This window comes from Protopterus annectens, chromosome 11.part0 (genome assembly GCF_019279795.1).
Source record: "Protopterus annectens isolate FY-2018-M chromosome 11.part0, PAN1.0, whole genome shotgun sequence".
Classification (NCBI taxonomy): domain Eukaryota; kingdom Metazoa; phylum Chordata; order Ceratodontiformes; family Protopteridae; genus Protopterus; species Protopterus annectens.
In genome coordinates this window covers 459849427-459872924 of record NC_056745.1, presented here as the reverse complement: position 1 = coordinate 459872924, position 23498 = coordinate 459849427, and positions in this window count along the sequence as shown.

Below are 23498 nucleotides of genomic sequence, written 5' to 3'. Positions count from 1 at the left end.
AAACAAATACTGGAACAAACAGATTTATAAATATTTTCTTTATACATGTCAGACATTATAGTCTAGTGTAAACAGAAGTAAGGTAGGCCCTTTATGCATTGACTTTAAAAGACCCAAATAGTGCTATGTGAATTTTGCTTGTGCTTAACAATAGATTTTTTTCTTAAAATGTACAAATGGGCATATGGAAAGTTTTTATGAATGCATTGTTTAATGCTTCATCAGAGGTGATGTGGGTATAGTTAGACAGATTGTCAGCGTAAAGCAAGGTTTCATAACATGTCACCGCAGAAGTCATGTCATTGTCATTGACAAATATGATAAAACCAATGCTGACTCTGTGGAGGGACATGAAGCTCTAACTCTGATGTGGAGAGCTTAGGTTTAGCTCAGACACTGGAGAAGAATGTTAAGAAGCATCTGCAGAGAATAGATCAGTGTTGGAGTAAACTGACCTTTGAGGTAGGCTTTAGTATTGTGTATAAAATAGGATATGTTTACCAAACAGGCTCTTTAGAAGTCATGCTGAAACAGATTTAATAGAGTTACCCCAGAGATAAAGTAATTGCAGGAACACTCATTTTTCCAATATTTTTGTAATAACCTGGAGGACAGCTATAGATCCATTCTCTGTTCTACATATGAGTGCTTCAAAACAAGAGTGATATGAGAGATTATCGTCAGACATCCATGATTATACTTGCTGTTAAGGATGCACTTACCATATGTACTGGGAAACAGGGAAGTGCTAATGCTAAATGGTTGCCCCCACCCGCCCAAATGCCCTTTTGAATTCCATTAAACTTTCTTCAGCTCATCTCTTGCAGGCTATTATATGAACTAGCTTTGATAACAATACTACTCTTGGGCTTTATTCCATCTTACTAATGCAGCATTATCTTTCTTTCTGCTAAACAATATTTGTTATTCTTATTATTGCAGTTTTCTACTTTCTGACAGGTTTATCATTTATAATGGATTTATTATCCACAGGCTGAATTGTTTATACACTGCTCCCTCTCCAATAATTGATGTAACTATGATTTACAATACAAATCTCTGCAACTGCTTGAATTATACTATTTAGAATATAATAATTGCTAGCTAAGTATCTTATCTAGAACTTTTTATGTTCCATCCCTTGTTGTAAATACACTACTGTCATTTCTGCATCTGATTTGGGGATAAAAGTAGTTTGGTGTTAGCTTAATACTCATGCCATACCATATAAGCTGTCAGCTTGATAATAAGTTTGCCTTTGGCCTGGATTCTGACTGAAAATCATCCATGGATAAATCTACTTACTCAGTTAACAAATATACACACAGACACACACACACACACACACACACACACACACACACACACACACACACACACACACACACACACACACACACACACACACACACACACACACACATATATATATATATATATATATATATATATATATATATATATATATATATATGGGTCTAGGACAGTCTACCGAAAGATAGACTGTTTCACCGAACGTGAACGAACCTTTTAATGAAAAAAGTGCTTTCGCGAAACTTTCATAAAGTACAGGGAATTGGGGGGAAGTGGTAGCGGGCGAGATCGGACTACAGTGGGGATAAGAGAATATTCCCTTTTCCCCACTGTAGTGCAATCTCGCAGTGAGAATATAAAAGTATAGGGGTGTGGGGGGTGCAGGGGCCCCCCTGCGTAAACATGGTGTGTGTGGGTTTTGTTTTTGTGTATGTGTGTTTGTGTGTGTGTGTGTGTGTGTGTGTGTGTGTGTGTGTGTTTTACCATCCGTTTATCGAAACTGCTTTTTCGGTGAAAGCAGTTTCGGTAAATGGTATTCGGTAGGGTTGGATTCGGACAGTTGGTCTTTCGATCAACTGTCCTAGATCCATAAATATATATATATATATATATATATATATATATATATATATATATATATATATATATATATATATATATATATATATATATATATATATATATATATATATATATATATATATATATATATATATATATATATATCTAGGACCTTTGCTCAACTGTGCAAAAGTCTGAATTCATAAAACCCGAACACACTTTAAAAAAGCGCTTTTATCGAAAAAGCGCTTTCTTTAAAGCGTGTGACAAAAAAAATAAAAAATACTACCCCCACACCCCCTCTACTTTAATATTCTCCCTCTGAGACCACACTACAAGGGAGAAAAGGGAAATTTCCCTTACCCGCACTGTAGTACAGCCTCGGCAACAGTCATACTTAAGCAAAAGTGCTTCATCGGTGAAGAGCACTTTTACGTAAGTATGCCCGGCCGTTTGGATTTCGGTCATTTGCTCAGTCGAGCAAACATCCTAGATCCATATATATATATATATATATATATATATATATATATATATATATATATATATATATATATATATGGCTTACTATCAAAATAAAGAATGAAGGTTATGAAGGTTTGACAAAGATGGGGTGTCAAATTACAGTTGATTAATAGTCCAACGAACACACATTAATTAAAATCAAACAAATACAATTGCAAAGTCTTCCTGCAGCACACAAAACAGGGACAGAGGATGTACATAAGGTGTTTTTATTTGATGAAGGTCCTTTGAGTGGGATAAAGAGAAAAAAAGCACTTATTGAATTATCACTGTGTCCCTGTTTTGTGTGCTGCAGGAAGGCTTTGTAAATGAATTTGTTTGATTTTAATTTACATGTGTTCATTTGATTATTAGTGAACTTTTGGAGCAGTGTTCCTTCTGTGGCCATGAGACACGGGGCAATTTTGTTTGGTTGGATTTGATTTGAATTACATACAGGTCATTATACTGGTTGTGGACAGTGAAGGAGTAGGTGGTTTGGCAGTTGATTCCGCAACAACTGAAAAAGGAACACGGTGTCAGCTTGACACAGCTGATAATGTTGTTGACCCAAATTAATGTTAAAGTGAATTTAGCTTTCTCGCAGAACACAGGAAAGGCAAGAACAGGAAGAAAGGTACTAAGTGATATGAATTTAAACACCAATTTGAATTCTATGTTGAACGGAGCAAGTAATTTTTCTCTGTATTCGGAGGTGTGTCTCCTCTGACTGGACAGCATCTCGAGTTAAGAGTGGAACAAACAGTGGATGGTGTTCCACTCCCCATAAGTGATGGAGAATTCCCATTATGGTTAAATAAGGAGCCAGTTTTAATGGATAATAACTTTAGGGGACCTTCGAGTTCAAGGGAAGAACCACTGGTAAAATTCAAGCAAAGAAACATAAATTGGAGAAGCTACTAAAAAAGTACAGGTGGCTACAGTTGGACAATCTTTTCTTTGAAGATTGTATTAGACTGGAGCGGGTCCCAAAAGGACTAAGAATTTTTAAGTTCCCAAATAACAACCAGAATGAATCCCTATTATATCATGAGCTGCTTGAATTATTTGACCGTACAGGTCTTGACTATATGAGGTTACTGATTAGGGATAACCAGCAGACTATGGTATACTTAAAAGAAGAAATTCTCCTGAAACAGAAGGAGGCTATTTCAGATACCTTCTTTAGCAGCAATGAAGGGTTCTACAAGAGTATTTTCCCTGATATCAAACAACACATGGAAAATATAAAGAAAAGAAAACAGAAGAAATTAAAATGAGACCAGGAAGAGTATGAACAAAAGAAGGTGTATCCTCTACTGAAGGGCAATTAAAACCAGAGAGTGTCCTTTGTTGAAACGGATAAATTAACTGTTGAACATGTGCCTATAAGAACAGAAACGGAGATGTTTTGTGACCAAGAAGAGATCAACACCCGGCAGGACTTTTCTCCCTTTCCAAGAAGATTGGTAAGACTAAGTAACAAAAATGGTCCAAGGACTCAACAGAACAATGGGCAGAACTGACAAGGCTACCGACGACAGGGTGGAGGTCAGATGAAGTGAAAGGGGAGACTACTATCACATCACCAGCGGTCAGACACCTTAATGGAGACTTTTCAAACAATGACTGTCTAAATACCGTATTTGAGTACCAAAGACTTAACATTTATAATTACAGTAACTTGATTATAAATGAAAAATATGGAATGTTGTTTTCAAAAGGTTTCAATTTTATACCGCAAAAAAGTAATTTGGTGAACAACACTGAGACTTGAAAGTGTTTGCGAGAAATATTAATTTAAGGTTGTTATTAGATAATGGAAAAGAGAGAAAGGAAGATTGAGAGTATCTTTGTAGGAAAAGCACATACAACCACCCATTGTTACCCCCAGTAGTGTTATTTGAGAAATTGAGTGAACTAGACATCAGAACCTTGCACAACAACAATGGTAAATTTAAGTGTAGCAACCTCAGCTGGGAGGAACAAGAAACATTACCTGAACTTACTAGTAACAATGTTGTTAGACTCATGAAACCGGACAAAGGGGGAGGGGTTGCAATTATGGAACAGCATGATTATAATGCCAAAATATTTGAGTTTTTGAATGACAGTGAATTTTTTTACAACAGCTTCACTTAATGAGATACATATTTTCAATCACAAGGTGGATTTGGTATTAGAAGAATTATTTAAAGAATACAATTTTAGTGAAGATGAAATGAAGTACTTGAAGGTGGAAAACCATTTTATTCCTTCTTTTTTTGGGATTCCTAAAATACACAAATCAGTTAAGAATCCACCTATGAGACCTATAGTCACATCAAGGGGTTCTAAGACTGAACCTATAGCCAAATTGGTAGACCACTACTTGAAAGGATTTTTTTAAGGGGAAGGACCATGTACTGAAAGATTCACTGCACTTGTTAAAATGTTTAGCCGAAGTGAGTATAAAGAGAGCATCATTTTTCTGAGTATATATATATATATATATATATATATATATATATATATATATATATATATATATATATATACAAGATTAATTTATGACCATTCCACACAAAGAAGGCAAAGAATATTTCCAAGAAGCCTTGAACTTAGGTGCTAACATTTCAAAAGATTCAGTTTATGTTTTGTCTACCCGCATGGACTTGGTATTAAAAAATGACTTTATTTGTTTCCGGGGGAATATTTCAAACAAACCTGAGGGTAGCAATGGGGGTGGTGGTAGTCTCAGTATTTGCAAATATTGTGTTATGGTTGTGGGAAACCAGGTTTATTTTTAATTAAAATTACAAGAAATACATCTATAGGTATTATAGGTTTTTGGACAAAATCTTGATTTTGTAGGAAGGTGGGATTAACGAAATCCCACAGTTTGTAAACTACATCAACAACACCACTGATTTTTTAACATTTACAAGTAGTGTGGAGGAGGAAGGTTGCAACTACTTAGATGTTCACATTTATAAAAATATAATGGCCCATTTATAGGAAACCAACATATTTGAATAGTTTCCTACATTTTGAAAGTAATCATCCATTCTGGCAAAATAGAAATTTGGTGAAAGGACAGATGATAAGACTTTCCAGGCTAATAACAGAGGAACAACAAGTAGAAACTGAACTGGTCAAATTGAAAGAAATGTTTAAGGTTAGGGGATATCCTGTACCCTTAATAGAAAAACAAGAAATGTATGTGTTAGGAAAGAGGTCTGATTTATACGCCCCCCCCCCCCATTGAGAAACCCTGATAGTGACATTGTTGAGAACAAAAAGGAAGATAATTCCACCTGTTGTGTGTTCACATATGATCATTTCTCCCCTAGTATTAGACATATTATTGAAAAAAACTGGTGTGAAGAAGTTGGAGCATTTGGTTTAACAGAGAAATTGGGACAAACACCAAAAATAGTTTTCAGAAGGGGTATGAATATGAAAAATATCTTTGAGAGAAATAACAACAATAGGTATGTTCCAAAAGGGAAGATGAGTAAGTGCAAGGCTTGTAAGGAATGTAGATATAGTCATGAAACTAGGAACATTGTTATAGGTGGACATAGTACGGTACTACCAATACAGGGAAATTATAATTATAATACTAAGGGGGTGATATACGTGGCCCTGTGCCTGACATGTACTGCTTTTTACATAGGAAAAATGGAAAACCAATTGAAGAGGATATACCAGCATATTTATGCAATAAAAAATATAACACGAGAAGTCAAATGCTTTGTACAGGCACAGTGTGACATGTAACAACTTTAAGAAATTTGTTTTTTGTGTTTTGGAATAGGTTGCTGACAGGAACGTGGGGGGAATTGGTCTAGTTTCCTAGAATACAAAGGAACACATTGGCAAGTGTTATTAAACACCACACACTTCCCAGGAATAAATGATAGAGTATCCATTAGTAGTCTATTGTCTTTAAAAGCGGACAAGGTCTAGGAAGGTTGATTAGTTGAAAAATGAGTTTGACTTGGTTTGTATTATATTTATGTGTGAACATTAGTGTTTGTATAGGTCTACATCAAATGATGTTTATGCATTTTAAGGTTATGCAATTGGATTTTACTGAAATTGTGTTCCGTGACTGGTTTATTACACATTCGTATGGAAGTTTAAGTACGTATTATTATTTTTTATTTTGTACCAATGGGATAACATATTTATATTTAAATTTGCATTTAATCTTGTAATTGGTTGTTATTTACTGGAGCCAATATAAAAGAGGATGTACATAAAATGTTTTTATCTGATGAAGTTCTGTTGAGTGGAATTAAAAGACAATCAAATTATCAACATGTCCCTGTTTTGTGTGCTGCAGGAAAGCTTTGCAATTGTATTTGTTCAAATTACAGTTGAAGGAATCCCGTATTGCTGACCTTCATGTTTGCCAGTGTCTGGTGCAGCGAATACTACTGTGCATTTGCTGATACATGGTCGGTGTTACGAATAGAGATTGAGGTACAAGGCAGATTGGGAAATTTATCCTTTTCCTTACTGTAGTGCAATCTCAGATTTGGAATATATAATCTGCAGGGGGTGTGGGGGTACAATCCCCCATGGGGGGTTCGGGGGGGGCTTGCCCTTCTGCAAAAACGTGAAGTTCAGTGTTGTGCAGTACGTTCATACTGCTGAAAAACAGAACATAAGTTACTGCTGTAAAAGGTGCAAGGGAAACAGTATGTTGAATAATGCCGAATTTGAATATTCGGCATGACATTCAACATATTGACTTATTTACTCTGCCGTCGTCGGTGTTCTGAATCATTCATGTGAATGTTTTATTTTGTGTAATTCACGATTTGGATAGTAAATCTGTGTGTGTGTGTGTGTGTGTGTGTGTGTGTGTGTGTGTGTGTGTGTGTGTGTGTGTGTGTGTGTGTGTGTGTGTGTGTGTGTGTCTGTGTGTGTGTCTGTGTGTGTGTGTGTTCATAGGTTCATAGGTTCACAGGTAGGTACAAGGCTATCAGCCCTAGTGCTTATCCAAGCCTAGCCAAAAGGGTATCCTGGCTTTCGCCACCCAAGAACATTATTTCCTGTGCCCCTGTCGAGCAGAGCCACAGAGGTGGGTGAATTTCCTATTTCCCATCCAATCATCAAGATTTTTCTTGAAGATTGCTAATGAGGAGCTTTGTTTGATATAGATAGGTAGTTTGTTCCAGAGTATGGGAAGTCTCTGGGGCAAGAATCTATCCCTCCAGCATGTTCTGTTTATTGTGGTGACAAGGTTTAGGTCCCTAGAGTGTGTAGCTTGAAGGGATTGGGATTTCTTTAAGTGGAGCATGTCCAACAGCTCTGGGTTTGACATAGCTTTGTATGTTAGGCAGAGACTGCCTCTACGTAGGTGAGATGCGACGGAGTAAAGCTGGAGTTTTTTGAGACGGTCTGTGTAGGGCATCTGTTTGAGGCCAGTAATCCTCCTTGTGAGGTATTTCTATGGCTTTTTCAGTTGTTGTAGACGTCTTGTGAGGTACATACCAAAAGGGGCATTGTACTCTATAATGGGTCTAATGAGTGATGAGTAGAGGGGAACAATGACCTTTTTTTTCCTGGATGAGAAACCTTTTGTGATGAGGTGTGCCACGTAGAAGGATTTCCTGACTACTGTGGGCATGTGATTATCAAAGGAGAGACTACTGTCCACCTGTGTCCCAAGGTCTCTTGTCACACTTTCGGTGTTAAGTATACTACCGCCTATGTGGTAGTTCATGGGTACAGAGTTTTTACTAAAGGGGATGACAATGCACTTTTTTGCATTGAGCTTGAGGCCATGGCTTTGACACCAGGCATCTGTCTCAGTGAGGCCCTTTTGTAGGATGTCCACATCGTTAGGAGTTTCAATTATGGCTCCTAGTTTGCAGTCATCTGTGAACTTCATTAGCCAAAGACATTCTGTGTTAACCTGTACTTCAAAAATGTAGATACCAAACAGGAGAGGACCCAGGACTGAACTCTGTGGTACTCCACTTGTCACTGGCCTGAAGTTGGATTTGGAGTCTGCTACTTTCACAGTGTGGGTTCTGTCAGTGAACACCTATAGCCAGCAGGTGTATTATGTGGGGGCATTTACACACACACACACACACACATACACACTTCAATTGCTGATTGCCTTCCTTCTGATAATCCATTTGTGAACGCCCTCGCTTGCCTTCCAAACTACACCAACTCAGTGATAATCCAATTTGCGATTGTTTCCCGCTCACAAATCTATTTGTGAATGCTCTTGCTTGCCTTCCAAGTTCCAACTCAGATTGTTTCCCACTCGCATCCAGCCGGACATGATGTGAGCTCACTTTCGACTGGCTGGTATCCTCCTTAAAGGAGCCAACACCCTTTAAATATGTATGTTTTTTTTTTCAAAAAAGCTACCCCCCTTCTAAAAAAGTTGTACTGAAATCAGTACAGTGCGTATGCCTCCTAACGTCCCTGCATTAAAGGTCTATATCACTTAATCGAATGGCTATTCAGCGAATAGCCATTCATCGAACCTTTGTTTATCAAAGCCACTCTTCATCAAACGGAAAATTTTAACAAGGGAAACCAGCGGTTGGCCACCATCTGGTATTTTCCCTTTTCCCCACTGTAGTGCAATCTCGGAGTTCATATATTTAGTTATGGGGGGTGGACTCCCCACCTTGGTAGGTTTTAAATTTTATGTTTTTTTATAACAATCACTTGGTTGGCCTACTGTTAGTTTGCCCTAGTTAAAATTTGCCGTTCAATGAAGAGTGGCTTCAATAATCAGAGGTTTGATGAATTGCTATGCGCTAATATAGACCCCAAGGTTGCCCAACTTAGACACCCCAACAATGACCAGCATGCTTCTCAACTTCTTAGTGCAAGAAATATGGACTAAGCCTAAAATAATGGGGGGACAACGGCCCAAAAATAGGGGCAGACTTTAAATATTGATCTATAAGTTGAGAAAATTGTTAGAATAACAGGATTTGTGTTAGCATTAATTTTGTGAAGGATACGAAGTCTGAAACTCAAATGTATGCCATTATTTACTGTCATCAGTCCTCAGTGATTTGCTAGAAAACTACATATTTTATGAGTAACAGGCCAAAAATATAAGGCAAAAATCTGGACAGTTGAGAGGTATGGTTACCAGGGCAATCTTAGCACCATTTGCACATGGTGCCGAGCAAGCACTAATTCCTAACTAGGGGTACCGTAGAAAACTACTACAAATACAATGAGTAACACAAACTACATAACAATCATTTGAAATTCATTGGGGGAAAAAAGCAAAATTCGAGTACAATGGTTTTGATTAAACAAAGCATCTGAGGTAGCAACCATTATCTCTCCATTCTGTGCATCAGATATAGGTACTCCTTTTCCTTCTCCAACACCACGTTTTCTTCACCATCACTGCCATTTAAATATCCTAAGACTAATTGTTCTATATCTAAAGACGTCAGTATCACTCAGTTCACACCAATCTATGTAAAGGATCAGTCATGAGAGACTTTGAAGTTGTTGAAATATAGAGAAGCAGTGCATTTTGACTGCTTCGTCTAAAGCCAGAAAACCGGTTACATCCTGATATTTCAGTAATCATTGTCTATTGCAGCACCTTACTGTAAAAAAAAAAATGTTCAAAAACAGAGATAAGAACATTCACAAAGATGAAGCCCTGCAGTATATAATACTAGCACAGTTGCTTTCGGTGTCACGTAATACGTAAAGGCACAGTGGTCAATGAATCATAATTTGAAAACCATTCTTTTTTCTTTGTATTCTGTATAATGTTTTAGTTTTGATTTCACATTATGCTTTTATTCTGAAATAAAACCATTAAATAGCAAACATTACCAGTATACTAGACATTTCACCCTGATTTAAATATATTCAGTTATCTAGGATAAAGAAACTGTCAGATGTGATGTAGTACCAGCAATTATCACAGGGTGGCAGAAATGCTCCATTTTTACTTCTAGAAAAAAACCTGCCCAGCTCTCATAGTAGAATGCATAGCTCTGTTGGGAAGCACTTCAGATACCCACTGAAATGAAAAACATGAGTATGTAATACAAACAAAAAGACCGAGACTACAATAACAGTAAAATAATAAGGAACCAACTCAGAATAATATGAATCTCCAGCAGTTCTGGCTTTTTACAGATTAAGAAGATGTAAGGCAAAATAGAAAATATTATCAGTGAAGCCATACAAAGAGACTTAGTTTAAAATGCAGCAATGTGTATTATCAGTACAATACAAAAGCACATACTTTTGAAATATTGTTTTAAACTATACTAATATTGTTGCAATAAACGGGGATATTGCCTTCCAGTTATACATAAACTCTTAAACAAGGAAGCAAAACAATGTGCAGATTATGACACAACTTAAATAAAATGAAAGATTAACTTTTCCTATTTATTCAGAGCTAGCTAATGTTATTTTCTGTAAATAATAACAAGGAAATTCCATTGCAAGAAAATGTCATAACAGTGTTTAATTATGTTCAAAATAATTGCAATAACCTTGAATAACATGTAGTATATATTTCTTGTGGCACTGTACGTGTTTGCATTTATTTTTATTAAAATATGTAGTAGACATGCACATAAATCGATGCACTTCTGAGAGATAAGAACTCATGTTCTATACTAAAGCTCCAGAAAGAAGCACCCAGTGACCTTGTTTATCACTAGTTTTGCACATTTGTTTTCCTGCTTATGTTCGCCTTTTGTAATTGATTTCGTGATTGAATGCACTGTAGCAGCTGTTTTCAGTTAGCTATACTGGGGCAGGTTCTTTCTTGCAAGTTCTACCCACTACATGAAAAAAATAGTTGCTGTGACATTCCTCTTACAAGGACACGGCTCAGTCTTACAGCTGTCAGTCTTAATAGTTTCAACTTTTGTCTTGTTTGTGCAATATTTATTTATATTAGCCTCCCTCTGTCTTTAGTCTTTCTTTCGTTTCACTTGCTCTTTGCTGCCCCAGAGTAATCCCATTCTCACCTTACAAGGCTTGTGACATACCTTATTTATCATTTTTCTTAATACTTTTACACCACACCGCTTCAGTTTTATGTCCGATAATTTTATTGTTATTGAATGCAAAATTGTATAGAGCAACAAACGCATTTTCCTCTTGCATGTGGAAATGTTAGAAATCTCAGCACTCATTTTTGCTCTTTGAAAAGAATTATTGATTAGCTGTATTAAGAAGTTTTATAAAGATATGTGATTTAATTATGGGTTTAATTATGCATTACACTCTGAAAATATTTTTAACCATAAGTGGGATTTGATAAAGGGATCAGGTAGAACAGAGAAAATTGATATGATTCAGGGTATATCAAACTCCATATAGAAGTTTTATGGAGGGTGGGGGGAGTTTTTTTTTTTTTTTTTTGCGTCTCCCCTCACTGACTATTGAGCTTGTCCCTCCTGGTAACAGGAGGTAATTTACTGGAAGCAGCACCTACAAATGAATTTCCTTTTTACACAGCAAATAGCAAAAAGGAGAAGTTTCTCATCGTTCTAATTTATATTCCATAGGTATGCCTGTAGAGAACTACAGATGACAGTTTTGCAAATAATGACTGGTTTAATCTTGGTAGGTTTAATGATTTTCAACTGTACCGTGAAACGTTAATACTTTTGTGGCAGCCTCAGAGGCATGGAAGGATAAAGTCCTGACTATAGCCCAGGAGAATTGTTTGATTAGTGGCCCGGGCATCTGATAGAGCTGGCTGATGAGGATTGGATTGACTGCCTGCATGCCCATCCAGTTGAGAAGGGAAGTCGCTCTCTCTTAACACTTGAGTAACACCTAGCAAGAGCACCATCTACTGCACCTGAAGAGCTTCCACCATAATCTCTTACAGTCTCCCAGCCCACATGGAAACTGTCCACAATCTACTAGCCACTGAACTCTTTGTGTATCAAGCATTGCACACATCCCTCCTCCATTGGTATGGATGGCTGTGACTCAAAATATTGCAGGCACTGTCTCTAATGGCAGACATTAGCACATGCTGCTGAGTTATAGATATTGCTGATCTAAACATTGCTCTCCTCACAAACACCATCATTCTTGATGTACAAGTAGGTATACAACATGGCACAAAGTGCCTAAATTTTATACATTTTTGAATTAGTCCAACATTTTGGATGCAATCACTTGCATATCTCATTTGCATGGAGCGCCTCATTTCTATGTCATTAGGCACTCATTGGCATGCTTGTAAACCATGCTATTTTCTCTCTTGCATAACTGGACTGTGTCTTGGAATTGCCAGTACTTTGTATGTTGCTGCTACTCCTGCTAATTTGCATGGTGCACTGCACTAAACATCTATGTATCTCAGACTAAGACTCTATAAACATGTATTGCACAAGGTTGAAAAGCTTGGCAAATGCAATTTTTTTTAACTTAAACTACAGTGGTTAAAATGGGCTGCAGCACCACCACCCCCACCACCACCCCCATTAAAAAGAAAAAAAGGGAAAAACAAAACACTTTAAAAATTAGAAAGTCGACTCAGCTTTCAGTTTTACTTCCTGGTTCATTTCAGAATTCTGCACATGATCAGAGTTCTGAAAAAAAACTGAAACTTAAAAAAAAAATCACCTTACTTCATTCAATAGGCAGTTTTTCAAAAAAGAAAAAAACCAACTCCAAACTTACAAAACTAATTCATGCAGCTTTTTCATATTGTTGTTGAAAACATTGGAAATGTCCTTAATAAAGGTCTCACTGAGCTGTTTATTACCAAGTATCACCAAGTAACATGATGTCACCTTGCTTAGCCATGCATATGGAAGTGCTTAGGAATGAGTGCAGGAATAATTTGTTTATTTATTTATTTAGAATTTTTTTAATACAGGCAATATGACTGCTACTGCCAGGAAGAAATGTAAGAATTACTTTAAGTATATGTGTGAGCATGTGTGTGTGTGTGTGTGTGTGTGTGTGTGTGTGTGTGTGTGTGTGTGTGTGTGTGTGTGTGTATACATATATATATATATATATATATATATATATATATATATATATATATATATATATACGGGTCTACCTGATGTGGTCGACAGTTCATATGGTCGACAGTTTATTTGGCCGACAGTTCATTTGATCGACAAGCATTTTAGATGGGGGCTTCATCCCCCATAACCCCCAAATGTGGGGGGCTGTGGCCCCTAGACCTCCCCCCAACTATATATATCAACTCCAAGGTCGCACAACATTGGGGAAGGGGGCAAATCTGCTTGTCGACCAAATGAACTGTCGACCAAATGAGTGTCGATCATGTGAACTGTCGACCATGTCAGGTAGACCCATATATATATATATATATATATATATATATATATATATATATATATATATATATATATATATGTGTATGGGTCTTCTTCTAAAATTCGAAGTTTCAAAACTTCAAATGTCTTATGGTTGAGACCATAAGATCAACGTTTTCAAACTTTGAAATCTAAATAAAAAAAAAATAAAAACAAAAAAATCTTTTTTTTAACCTTTGCGCCCCCTGCACCCCTCACACCCTGCTAATTAAACATATCAACTCCGAGATTGCACTACAGCAAGGAAAATAGTAAATACATCGTTACTCACTGTACGTTGATCCCCATTTAAATGGTTCGAAATTTGAATACTTCGATCTTACAGTTTCAACCACAAGAAATTTGCAGTTTTGAAACATCAAAATTTAGAAGTAGACACACACACACACACACACACACACACACACACACATATATATATATATATATATATATATATATATATATATATATATATGGGTCCACTATGTAATCTTGAAATACTGAAATCCTGAAATTCAGTATTTCGAAATTACAATGCCGAAAACCCAAGCACACCTCACAATTCCGAAAACACACAACCGCGAAATTCAAAATGCCGAAACTACGCTACACATGCAGTACACACATAAACACAAAACTCCCCCACATAATCAAATAAATGCATCTACACTATAGATAAGCAGGAAGGCAAGCTCCCCTGCAGTTTATTAGTTTATTATTGAAATCCCGTACTGCCGGTGTTCAAATGGTATGTGTTCAATAGGCACTTTTCAAAGAGGCACAATGTTGAACCAAACTACAGCGAATACAAAATACCGAATGTGCAGTGTAATTAGGTAGTCTGAGTTCGGTATTGTGAGCGGAAATCGCGGTACAGTGAGGAACAAGGAATCTATCCATTTCCTCACTGTAGTGCAATCTCAGAGTTGGTATATGTAATTTGCAGGGCAAGTGGGTGGAACAGCCCCCCACATATGGTGGTGCACGGCGGCTTGCCCCCTTCAAAACAGTAAAAACCCTTGTGCCATTCATAGGTTAATAGGTAGGTACTAGGCTATCTGCCCGATGGCATTTATAAGCCTAGCCAGAGTGTGTTGGCTTTCGCCACCCCATTGATTAATTAACTGATCCTCTGTCAAGCAGAGCCAATGAAGTGATCACAGGGGTGTATTTTCTGTTACCCATCCACTTGTCAAGGTTTCTCTTGAAGAGTGTAAGTGAGGGGCTTTGCCTGATGTAATTTGGAATTTTGTTCCAAAGCATGGGTAGTCTCTGTGACAGGAATCTATCCCTCCAGCATGTTCTATTTATTGTTGTGGCAAGGTTTAGCTCACTAGAGCACGTGGCTCACAGTGACTTGGATTTCTTTAGGTGGAGCATGTCCATCAATTCTGAGTTGGACATGGCTTTGCAAGTCAGGCAGAGATCACCTCTGAGTAAGCGATATGCCACTGAGCACAGCCGGAGTTTTTTCAGTCGGGCTGCATAGGACATATGTTTGAGGCAAGTAATCCTCTTGGTGAGGTACTTTTGTGGTCTTTCCAGCTGTTGGAAGTGTCTTGTGAGGTACATCCCAAATGAGGCATTGTACTCTATGATGGGTCTAATGAGTGATGAGTAGAGGGGCACTATAACCTCTTTATTTCTAGATGTGAACCCTTTAGTAATTAGATGGGCCACATAGAAGGATTTTCTAACTACTTTGGCAATATGATTGTCAAAGGAGAGATTGCTATCTACCTGGGTTTCCAAATCTCTTATTACCTCTTCTTTATTAAGGAGGCTGCCACCTATGTGGTAATTTGTGGGTGTTTTGTTTTTCCCAAATGGGATGACTATGCATTTTTTGGCATTTAGCTTGATGCCATGACTTTGTCACCAGGTATCCATCTCAGTAAGGCCCTTTTGGAGGATTTCCGTGTCAGCCGGAGAGTCAATTATGGCTCCCAGTTTGCAGTCATCCGCGAACTTGGTTAGCCATAGTCCTCCTTTGGTTGCCTGTACTTCTGAGAAGTATATGCCGAACAGTAGGGGTCCCAGGACCGAGCCTTGTGGGACACCACTTGTGACTGGTTTAGAGTCAGACCTGGAGCCCACTATTCTTACCGTGTGAGTTCTGTCTGTAAGCCAGTTGGCAACCCATCTCATGACTTAGGGGTTTATGTTCAGGCTGGTGAGTTTTTCTGTAATACCTGAGTGGGGAATGGTGTTGAAAGCCTTGGTGAGGTCAAGGTAGGCTGTGTGAACCACCTTTTCCTCGTCCATGGCCTTCGTGACTGTCTTGAAGAAGTCAACCAGATTTAGTAGGCATGATCTACCCTTAACAAAGCTGAACTGAGTCGGGTCAAGTGTTTGGAGGTTCCCAATGTCTTTGTTAATGAGTTCCGTGATGATGAGCTCCATAGCCTTGCAGACCAGGCTAGTCAGGCTTATGGGGCGATAGTTACCAGGGTCAGTTGTGGCCCCTCCTTTGTGGAGAGGAATAACCGTTGCTGTGTGCCTTTCTATGGGCATGTACCCTGTGGAGAGGCTGAGGTTGAACATCGTGTTTAGGTGGGGGGTTAGTTTGTTCTGTAGTTCATGCGAGATGCAGCCTGGGACACCATCTGCTCCCATTGACGCTGTGTTTTGGCTTTTGAAAGGGCTGTTTTCACCTGTGCATCTGTGATTTTTGGGACACTACACTTTTCCGGTATTGTTGTGGGCCCTTTTGGAGGTGAGAGGGGGGGTGAAGTTTGCACTGAATCTTTCTGCCAGGATGTTGGCAATATCAGTAGGTTCAGTTTATTTTGTGCTATTTTGCACTAGTTCAGTGCATATCTGCAAGTTGCCACTTGGATTCTTAACATAGCTAAAGAAGGCTTTGTGGTTATCTTTTGAATCCTTGGCTATTTTTCTTTCGAAGTTAGCCTTGGATGATTTCATGAGGAACCTTAGTTTCTTATTTCTGATACTGATCAGGGATGTCTTTCCTTCTTGGGATTTGCTTTTTTTCTGAACTAGTTTCCTCCTTCTATTGTATAGCCTGTTTATTGCAGGGGTCCACCAAACTGGTTTCCTTCTCTTAGAAGAGTGAGTCTTGGTTTTGCTAGGGATGGCACAATCCATGCATCCTTGTAGGTGCTCATAGAGTGCATTTGTAAAGGTTTCTGCATCTTGGGCAGCATTATCCTTTAGTGTGGGGGCTGTGAAACTACCACCTCTGTCTTAAGTAAGGTGAAGTTTGCTTTAGAAAAGTTTTTTACTGTGGTTCCTTAGTTGGGGGTGGTGGTGGGGTGTGGACATCCAGAGTGATTAGTTTATGGTCTGATTTAACCAGTGACGGGTTGACCTCCGGTGTGGAACACCTGTCGCCCATGTTGGTGATGACCAGGTCCAATATGTTTTCACCTCTGGTCGGGGAGTTTACCAGCTGATCCAGGGCATTTGAGTTGATGAATTCCAGGAAGCGCTAGGCCTGGGAATTTGTACTCGAGTAGTTTTCCCAGTGAATGGTAGGGTAATTGAAATCGCCCAATATCAGGGTGTTCGGTAGGACCGTCATGTTTTCCAGTGTCTCCAGAAAGGTGGAGTGGTGGTCCTGGGTCATGGAGGGTGATCTGTAGCAGGCCACAATTTGTATTGCAGATTTGTCCGATGTTAGTTGCACATGGATGATCTCAGAGGTATCATGCTGTGCCACTAAGCTGGAGGTGTAGGTATCCTTGATGAATATGGATATACTCCCTCCTTTTGTGTTTTGGTCCGTGTTCTGTGGCTGAAACGTGTGGTATGAATTGTAGCCCATTAGTGCTGGGGTGCTCTCTGGAGCCTTGAACCAGGTTTCAGTTACTGCACAGATGTCGACGTTCTCCATACTGAGGAGTGCTTCGAGCGCGTGCATTTTGAGATTTAAACTCCTGGCGTTGAGTAGCATAACCCTCAGTTTTTTGTTAATTGTGCTATTTACGGAGGCGGGTTTGACTTTTGAGCCTTGCCTAAAAAAGGCACTATGGGGGCAGCAAGAGCCTTGGCCAGTATTCGAAAGTCTAGGGGTGACAGGTGTAAGCCATCTCTTGTGAAGCAATGTGGCTTGTCGAGCATGTCATCCCAGGCTAACAGACACTGTATCCCCTTTGAATGACACCAGAAGCTTAGCCAATTGTTGAAATTGATCATTTTTTCTTTATACTGAGGTATCATTCTTGGTGAGGGCAGGATGCTACTCAGGGTCAGGGTCATACCAGCCTGGGCTGCATGATCAGAGAGCTCTTCCATGTCTCTTTTCATGTAGTCCAGGGAGGTACATCTCAGGTCATTCACACCAACATGAACAATGACAGAGTCATATTTGTACTTCTTCTGGAGTGACCTAAGTGCTTGTGCTATGTGGCAGATTCTGGCTCCCGAAAGGTAGCTAATAGTAACCTTCTGCTTGTCCAGCCTAGTGAGTGGGACATCAGTGTCCCTGACTATAGAGTCACCTATTACTAGTGTGTTAGGTATGTTATTTCGCCTTAAGGGCTGTTAATGTGCGGCACACTGATTTTGTGTTTTATGTGTTGTCTGGTTGGTGACAGGAAGTGCAGGTTGTTTGGGTGTCTGCTTTGGAGGTCTCTGATGCTTTTGCAGGTTTTTATTTAGAGCCTCCGAGCATGATTTTGTGTATTTATGTGTATTTTTTGCCAGTGCTGTTTTAGTAGGTCTGTGTGCGGCGGGAGGTGTGGGGCAAATGTTAACCTTCTCCTCTTCACTGTCTGTTCCAGTCTTGGGTGGAGACAGTTTGGCTGTATAATTGCATCTCCCACATATGTTAGTGTTTTGTGGTAGGAGGAGAGGGTTTTCTGTGTACATGAGGCAGTTGTAACATTGCCTCAGGATACCCAGATTCACCAGCTAGACTGGAGAGTGCACCTGAAGTTGCCCTTTGGTCATGCCTGAATAGTAAGGTGGGCTGCTTAGTCGCTTGGTTGGTGAGGGGTGAATAAAGAGCCTTGCCCTGCTGGGCAATCAGTGTCAGGGTATATTAGTGCTTGCTATTAGGTCTGAGCATGTGCTGGGCTGTAAGATGCTTTCTGAGTGCTTAGGTTGAGGTTCAAAGGAAAAACTGAAGAGGAGACTTAGTGGAGCCAGGAATAATTTAACTGTAGCTAACTGGCACTGCCCATTGTGCAAAGCAGTGCAAATGCAGTTTTTATAGTAGGGAAATGAAAGAGATAGACATTAGCCCAAAATGGCCAATAAACTACTAACTTCTGGGATGGAACCACTCCTCCAGGGACAGATAGGTTGCTCAAAGCTCCCCTCTCTCACAGGTGAACAGAGAAACTTCCTTCTATCTATGGTCAATTCAGAAACTAGTATCACAGCCCTGAATTCAACACTAGCCTGAAAACTGGACTATACTAGCTTAGAAAGGTGGGAAACAAGGAATTTTTTTGTTTTTTTTTTTGAAAAGATAAGGCAAAAACAGTAAAAAATACACTTAAAACAGCTTTAAACGACTACAAACGATCAGAAAAGGCTATCGCACTTTAGTGTGTAGCCTACAACAGTTAAACAAATTATTTAAACAAAAAACAACTTTTTAAAAGTGCAGGCAGTCAAATAAGTACAATATGTGAAAAAAACAAGCTTTTAAATCACAATAAATGCTGGAAAATTTGCATTTAGGCGGAAAACAGTTAAGTACAGCAAGAAAGTACAGAAAACTGATACTTAATCACTCCAAAGTCTCTCTTCTAGGCTAGAAGGCTTGTATCAGTTTAAGGCTTTCTAGTGCTACCCAGTAGGTTAGTTACAGGAAAGATGGGAAACAAGCACAGATGTGGTCTTTTAAACCAGAAAGTTGAAAGAGACGGACAAACTGTCCAAATGGTCAATAAACTACAATTTCTGGGCCAAGAACCTCTCCTCTCGTGGTAGACAGGCTACCTAGTGCTTACCTCTCCCACACTGATAAGCTAGAAGGCTTTCCTCCAACACAGAAAGGCTTGTGGGGCTCAGAAGCTTACCAACAGTCCTGGATACAGCAACTCTGTATCTGGACTAGGCTAGTTACAGGAAAGGTGTGAATCAAGCGCAAGTGCAGCTTTTAAACCAGAACGTTGAAAGAGATGGAAAAAACTGCCCAAACGGCCAATAACTACAATTTCTGGGGCAGGAATCCCTCCTTTTGTGGTAGATAGGCTACCTAATGCTTACCACTCCCACTGATAAGCTAGAAGGCTTCCCTCCAACACAGAAAGGCTTGGGGGTCTCAGAAGCTTACAAAGAGTCCTGGATACAGCAAATCTGTACCTGGACTAGACTAGTTACAGGAAAGTCGGGGAACAAGTACAAGCATAGGCTTTTAAGCCAGCAAGTTGAAAGAGATGGAAAACTGCCCAAACGGCCAAATAAACTACAATTTTTGGGCCAAAACTCTGACTTGAATGTCTAACTGTATGGTACGCTGCATAGCTTGGGTGACTTGACATCACCTAATGCTATTTCGAATACATCGAACTATGGGTGTCGGTGTATACGGCTTCAACATTCATGCCTGTTCAACTGTACGGTTTCCACATTTCGGGTTGACATTTTAATCATCCCATGATTGTATCTTCAACATTTCAATAGTAAACCTATCTATATATATATATATATATATATATATATATATATATATGTGTGTGTGTGTGTGTGTGTGTGTGTGTGTGTGTGTGTGTGTGTGTGTGTGTGTGTGTGTGTGTGTGTGTGTGTGTGTGTGTGTGTGTGTGTGTGTGTGTGGTTGGGTAGATGTTCAATCTGCCCTACATTTCCAAAATATTTCTGATTTTTTTGCTTCACATTTTGGTGTGCTCCTCCTAAAGACTGAAGTTTATGACAATTCACTGAAGGTTAAAAGCCTTCAAAAACAGCATCCTGATACAAATCCTTTTAATATTCTAGCAAGTTTCTATGTATATAAAGGCTGTAGCGGTCCCTGATTTTGGTCCATTGTCCACCATTTTTTTAGTTTTCTCTTTTATTTGTGAGGTAAGAAGTTGAGAGATATGGGGATGCAGTGAGTTACACACTGTATTCTCAAAGCAGTAAGCTGACAGGATAAATTCCTGTATGGCAGTTATTTATGTTTGTATACATTAATTTGATTGCAATCAGAGATTTGACACATGCAGTCATACAAGTGTCTTGTCCCATTTGTATGTGTTTTGCATGTATGTGTGCATGTGTATGCATATGCAGTTATATATACAGTATGGGGGAATGAATGCTGTCAGCTGTCCCTGTTTTTGCAGTATGTTTCTGATTTTGCTTCATATATTAGTCTGTTCTTTGTAAAGTTTCTGTTTTTTCAGGGAAATCAATATAGATCACAGTCACTAAATGATGACAGACATTTGAGTTTCAGACTTTACAGCCTTCAAAAACCATGCTGATGTAAAGCCTATTACTCCTAGCAATCTTTGAGGTGTATAAAGGCAGTAGCTGTAACTGATCTGGGGCCTTTGTCTTGTCTTTATTTTTTGCTTTCTTCGTGAGTGGCAAGAAGTTGAGTGGTATGTCTGGAAGTTTGCAGTCATTTATATTGTATTTTGACAGCAGTGAAATGAGAAGATAACAAACTCGTGTGGCGGTTATGTATGTATTATTCATTGATTCAATTGATCACAAACAACCATATGAGGTGTGCAGTCACAATCATACAAGTGAGTGTTACTGATGATCACAACTGTATATTCGAGGGTTAAAATAGATTGCTTGGTTCAATTGTTGCTATTTTTATTTTATTACATTCTCATATCTAAAGTATACTCAGTCAATAAAGTTTAATTGTTGCATACATGGGGTATCTGTGGATGAAAGGGACTGATATTGCTGTCATTTGTTCAGAATAAGCATTTATTATTCTGGCTTCTCAGAAGAAATGTGCATAATTGTTTCACTTTCTTTTTATAACAAACTATCAGCAGTGCACTCAGTAACAGCCTGTGGTGGTCAGGGCAGGATGTGTGTGATAACAACTGATCACTAGCAGAGTATTTCAATGAGCAGTGTGATAACACCTGATTACTAGCAGAGTGTTTCAATGAGCAGTGTGATAACACCTGATCACTGGCAGAGTGTTTCAATGAGCAGTGTGATAACACCTGATTACTAGCAGAGTGTTTCAATGAGCAGTGTGATAACACCTGATCACTGGCAGTGTTTCAATGAGCAGTGTGATAACACCTGATCACTGGCAGAGTGTTTCAATGAGCAGTGTGATAACACCTGTTCACTATTAGAGTGTTTCAATGAGCAGTGTGATAACACCTGATCACTAACAGAGTGCTGCACTGAGCAGTGTGATAATACCTGATTACTGGCAGAGTGTTTCAATGAGCAGTGTGATAACACCTGATCACTAGCAGAGTGTTTCCATGAGCAGTGTGATAACACCTGATCACTGGCAGAGTGTTTCAATGAGCAGTGTGATAACATCTGATCACTGGAAGAGTGTTTCAATTAGCAGTGTGATAACACCTGATCCCTAGCAGAGTGCTGCACTGAGCAGTGTGATAACACCTGATCACTAGCAGAGTGCTGCAATGAGCAGTGTTATCACACCTGATCACTAGCAGAGTATTGCAATGAGCAGTGTGATAACACCTGATCACTAGCAGAGTGTTTCAATGAGCAGTGTGATAACACCTGATCACTAGCAGAGAGTTTCAATGAGCAGTGTGATAACACCTGATCACTAGCAGAGTGTTTCAATAAGCAGTGTGATAACACCTGGTCACTAGCAGAGTGTTTCCATGAGCAGTGTGATAACACCTGATCACTAGCAGAGTGTTGCAATGAGCAGTGAGATAACACCTGATCACTAGCAGAGTGTTTCCATGAGCAGTGTGATAACACCTGTTCACTAGCAGAGTGTTTCCATGAGCAGTGTGATAACACCTGTTCACTAGCAGAGTGTTGCAATGAGCAGTGAGATAACACCTGGTCACTAGCAGAGTGTTGCAATGAGCAGTGTGATAACACCTGGTCACTAGCAGAGTGCTGCACTGATAATTGTTGTCATAAAACAGCACTTGGTTCTCCGGTTGAGTTTTTGGCTGTTCATTCATTCCATGTGCTTTTCTTTTTATGGATTTTGTCCTTTGGTTTCTTCTCCTATCAGCAGTGTAATGCATGCTTCTGGCTATTTATTCTTTTACTTTTCATCCCAGTGTAAACACAGAGTGGTACACAGAATGTAACTGTCTTTTTGGAATGGTAGGAAGGCAGGCCCTATTCCCAAAATTACTGAATATATTTCCTTACTCATTTTTTTGTTTTTTGTTTGTTTTCAAGTCATCATCACTAAATCAAAAGTTTGTATATAAAAAAAACTTTAAGATGCACTTCAGCATCTAAAACTCTATGACGTCTGGGGTCCTAGTAGTTACGTCCTTCAGACTTAAATTACAGCAGAGCATTGGCCAGTTACAAAGGTTAAAGGCATGGCTGAGTGAGTAAAACTAAGACTACATATGAAATAAAACACAAAAAAGAAGCAATCTGTGTGGATGGTGTATGTCTAGAATGAGTTAAAAATAGAGAAGGGCACTGGGGTAGTGCAGGGGAGACTAGTGGGTAACAAGAGGACACATAGAATGTTGATTACAACTAGACATCTAAGGTATAAATACTCAGTAAAGTGGCTTCTATGAGTGAGTTTGTACTGAAGCAGTCTGTGCATGAAAGTGAATGACATACCTCCCAACCGTACTGAATTACTCATTTTTTACTTAGTTTTGGGGTCCAAATAATGGGGTGCCACCATTCCTGAGTGGCACCCCTTCA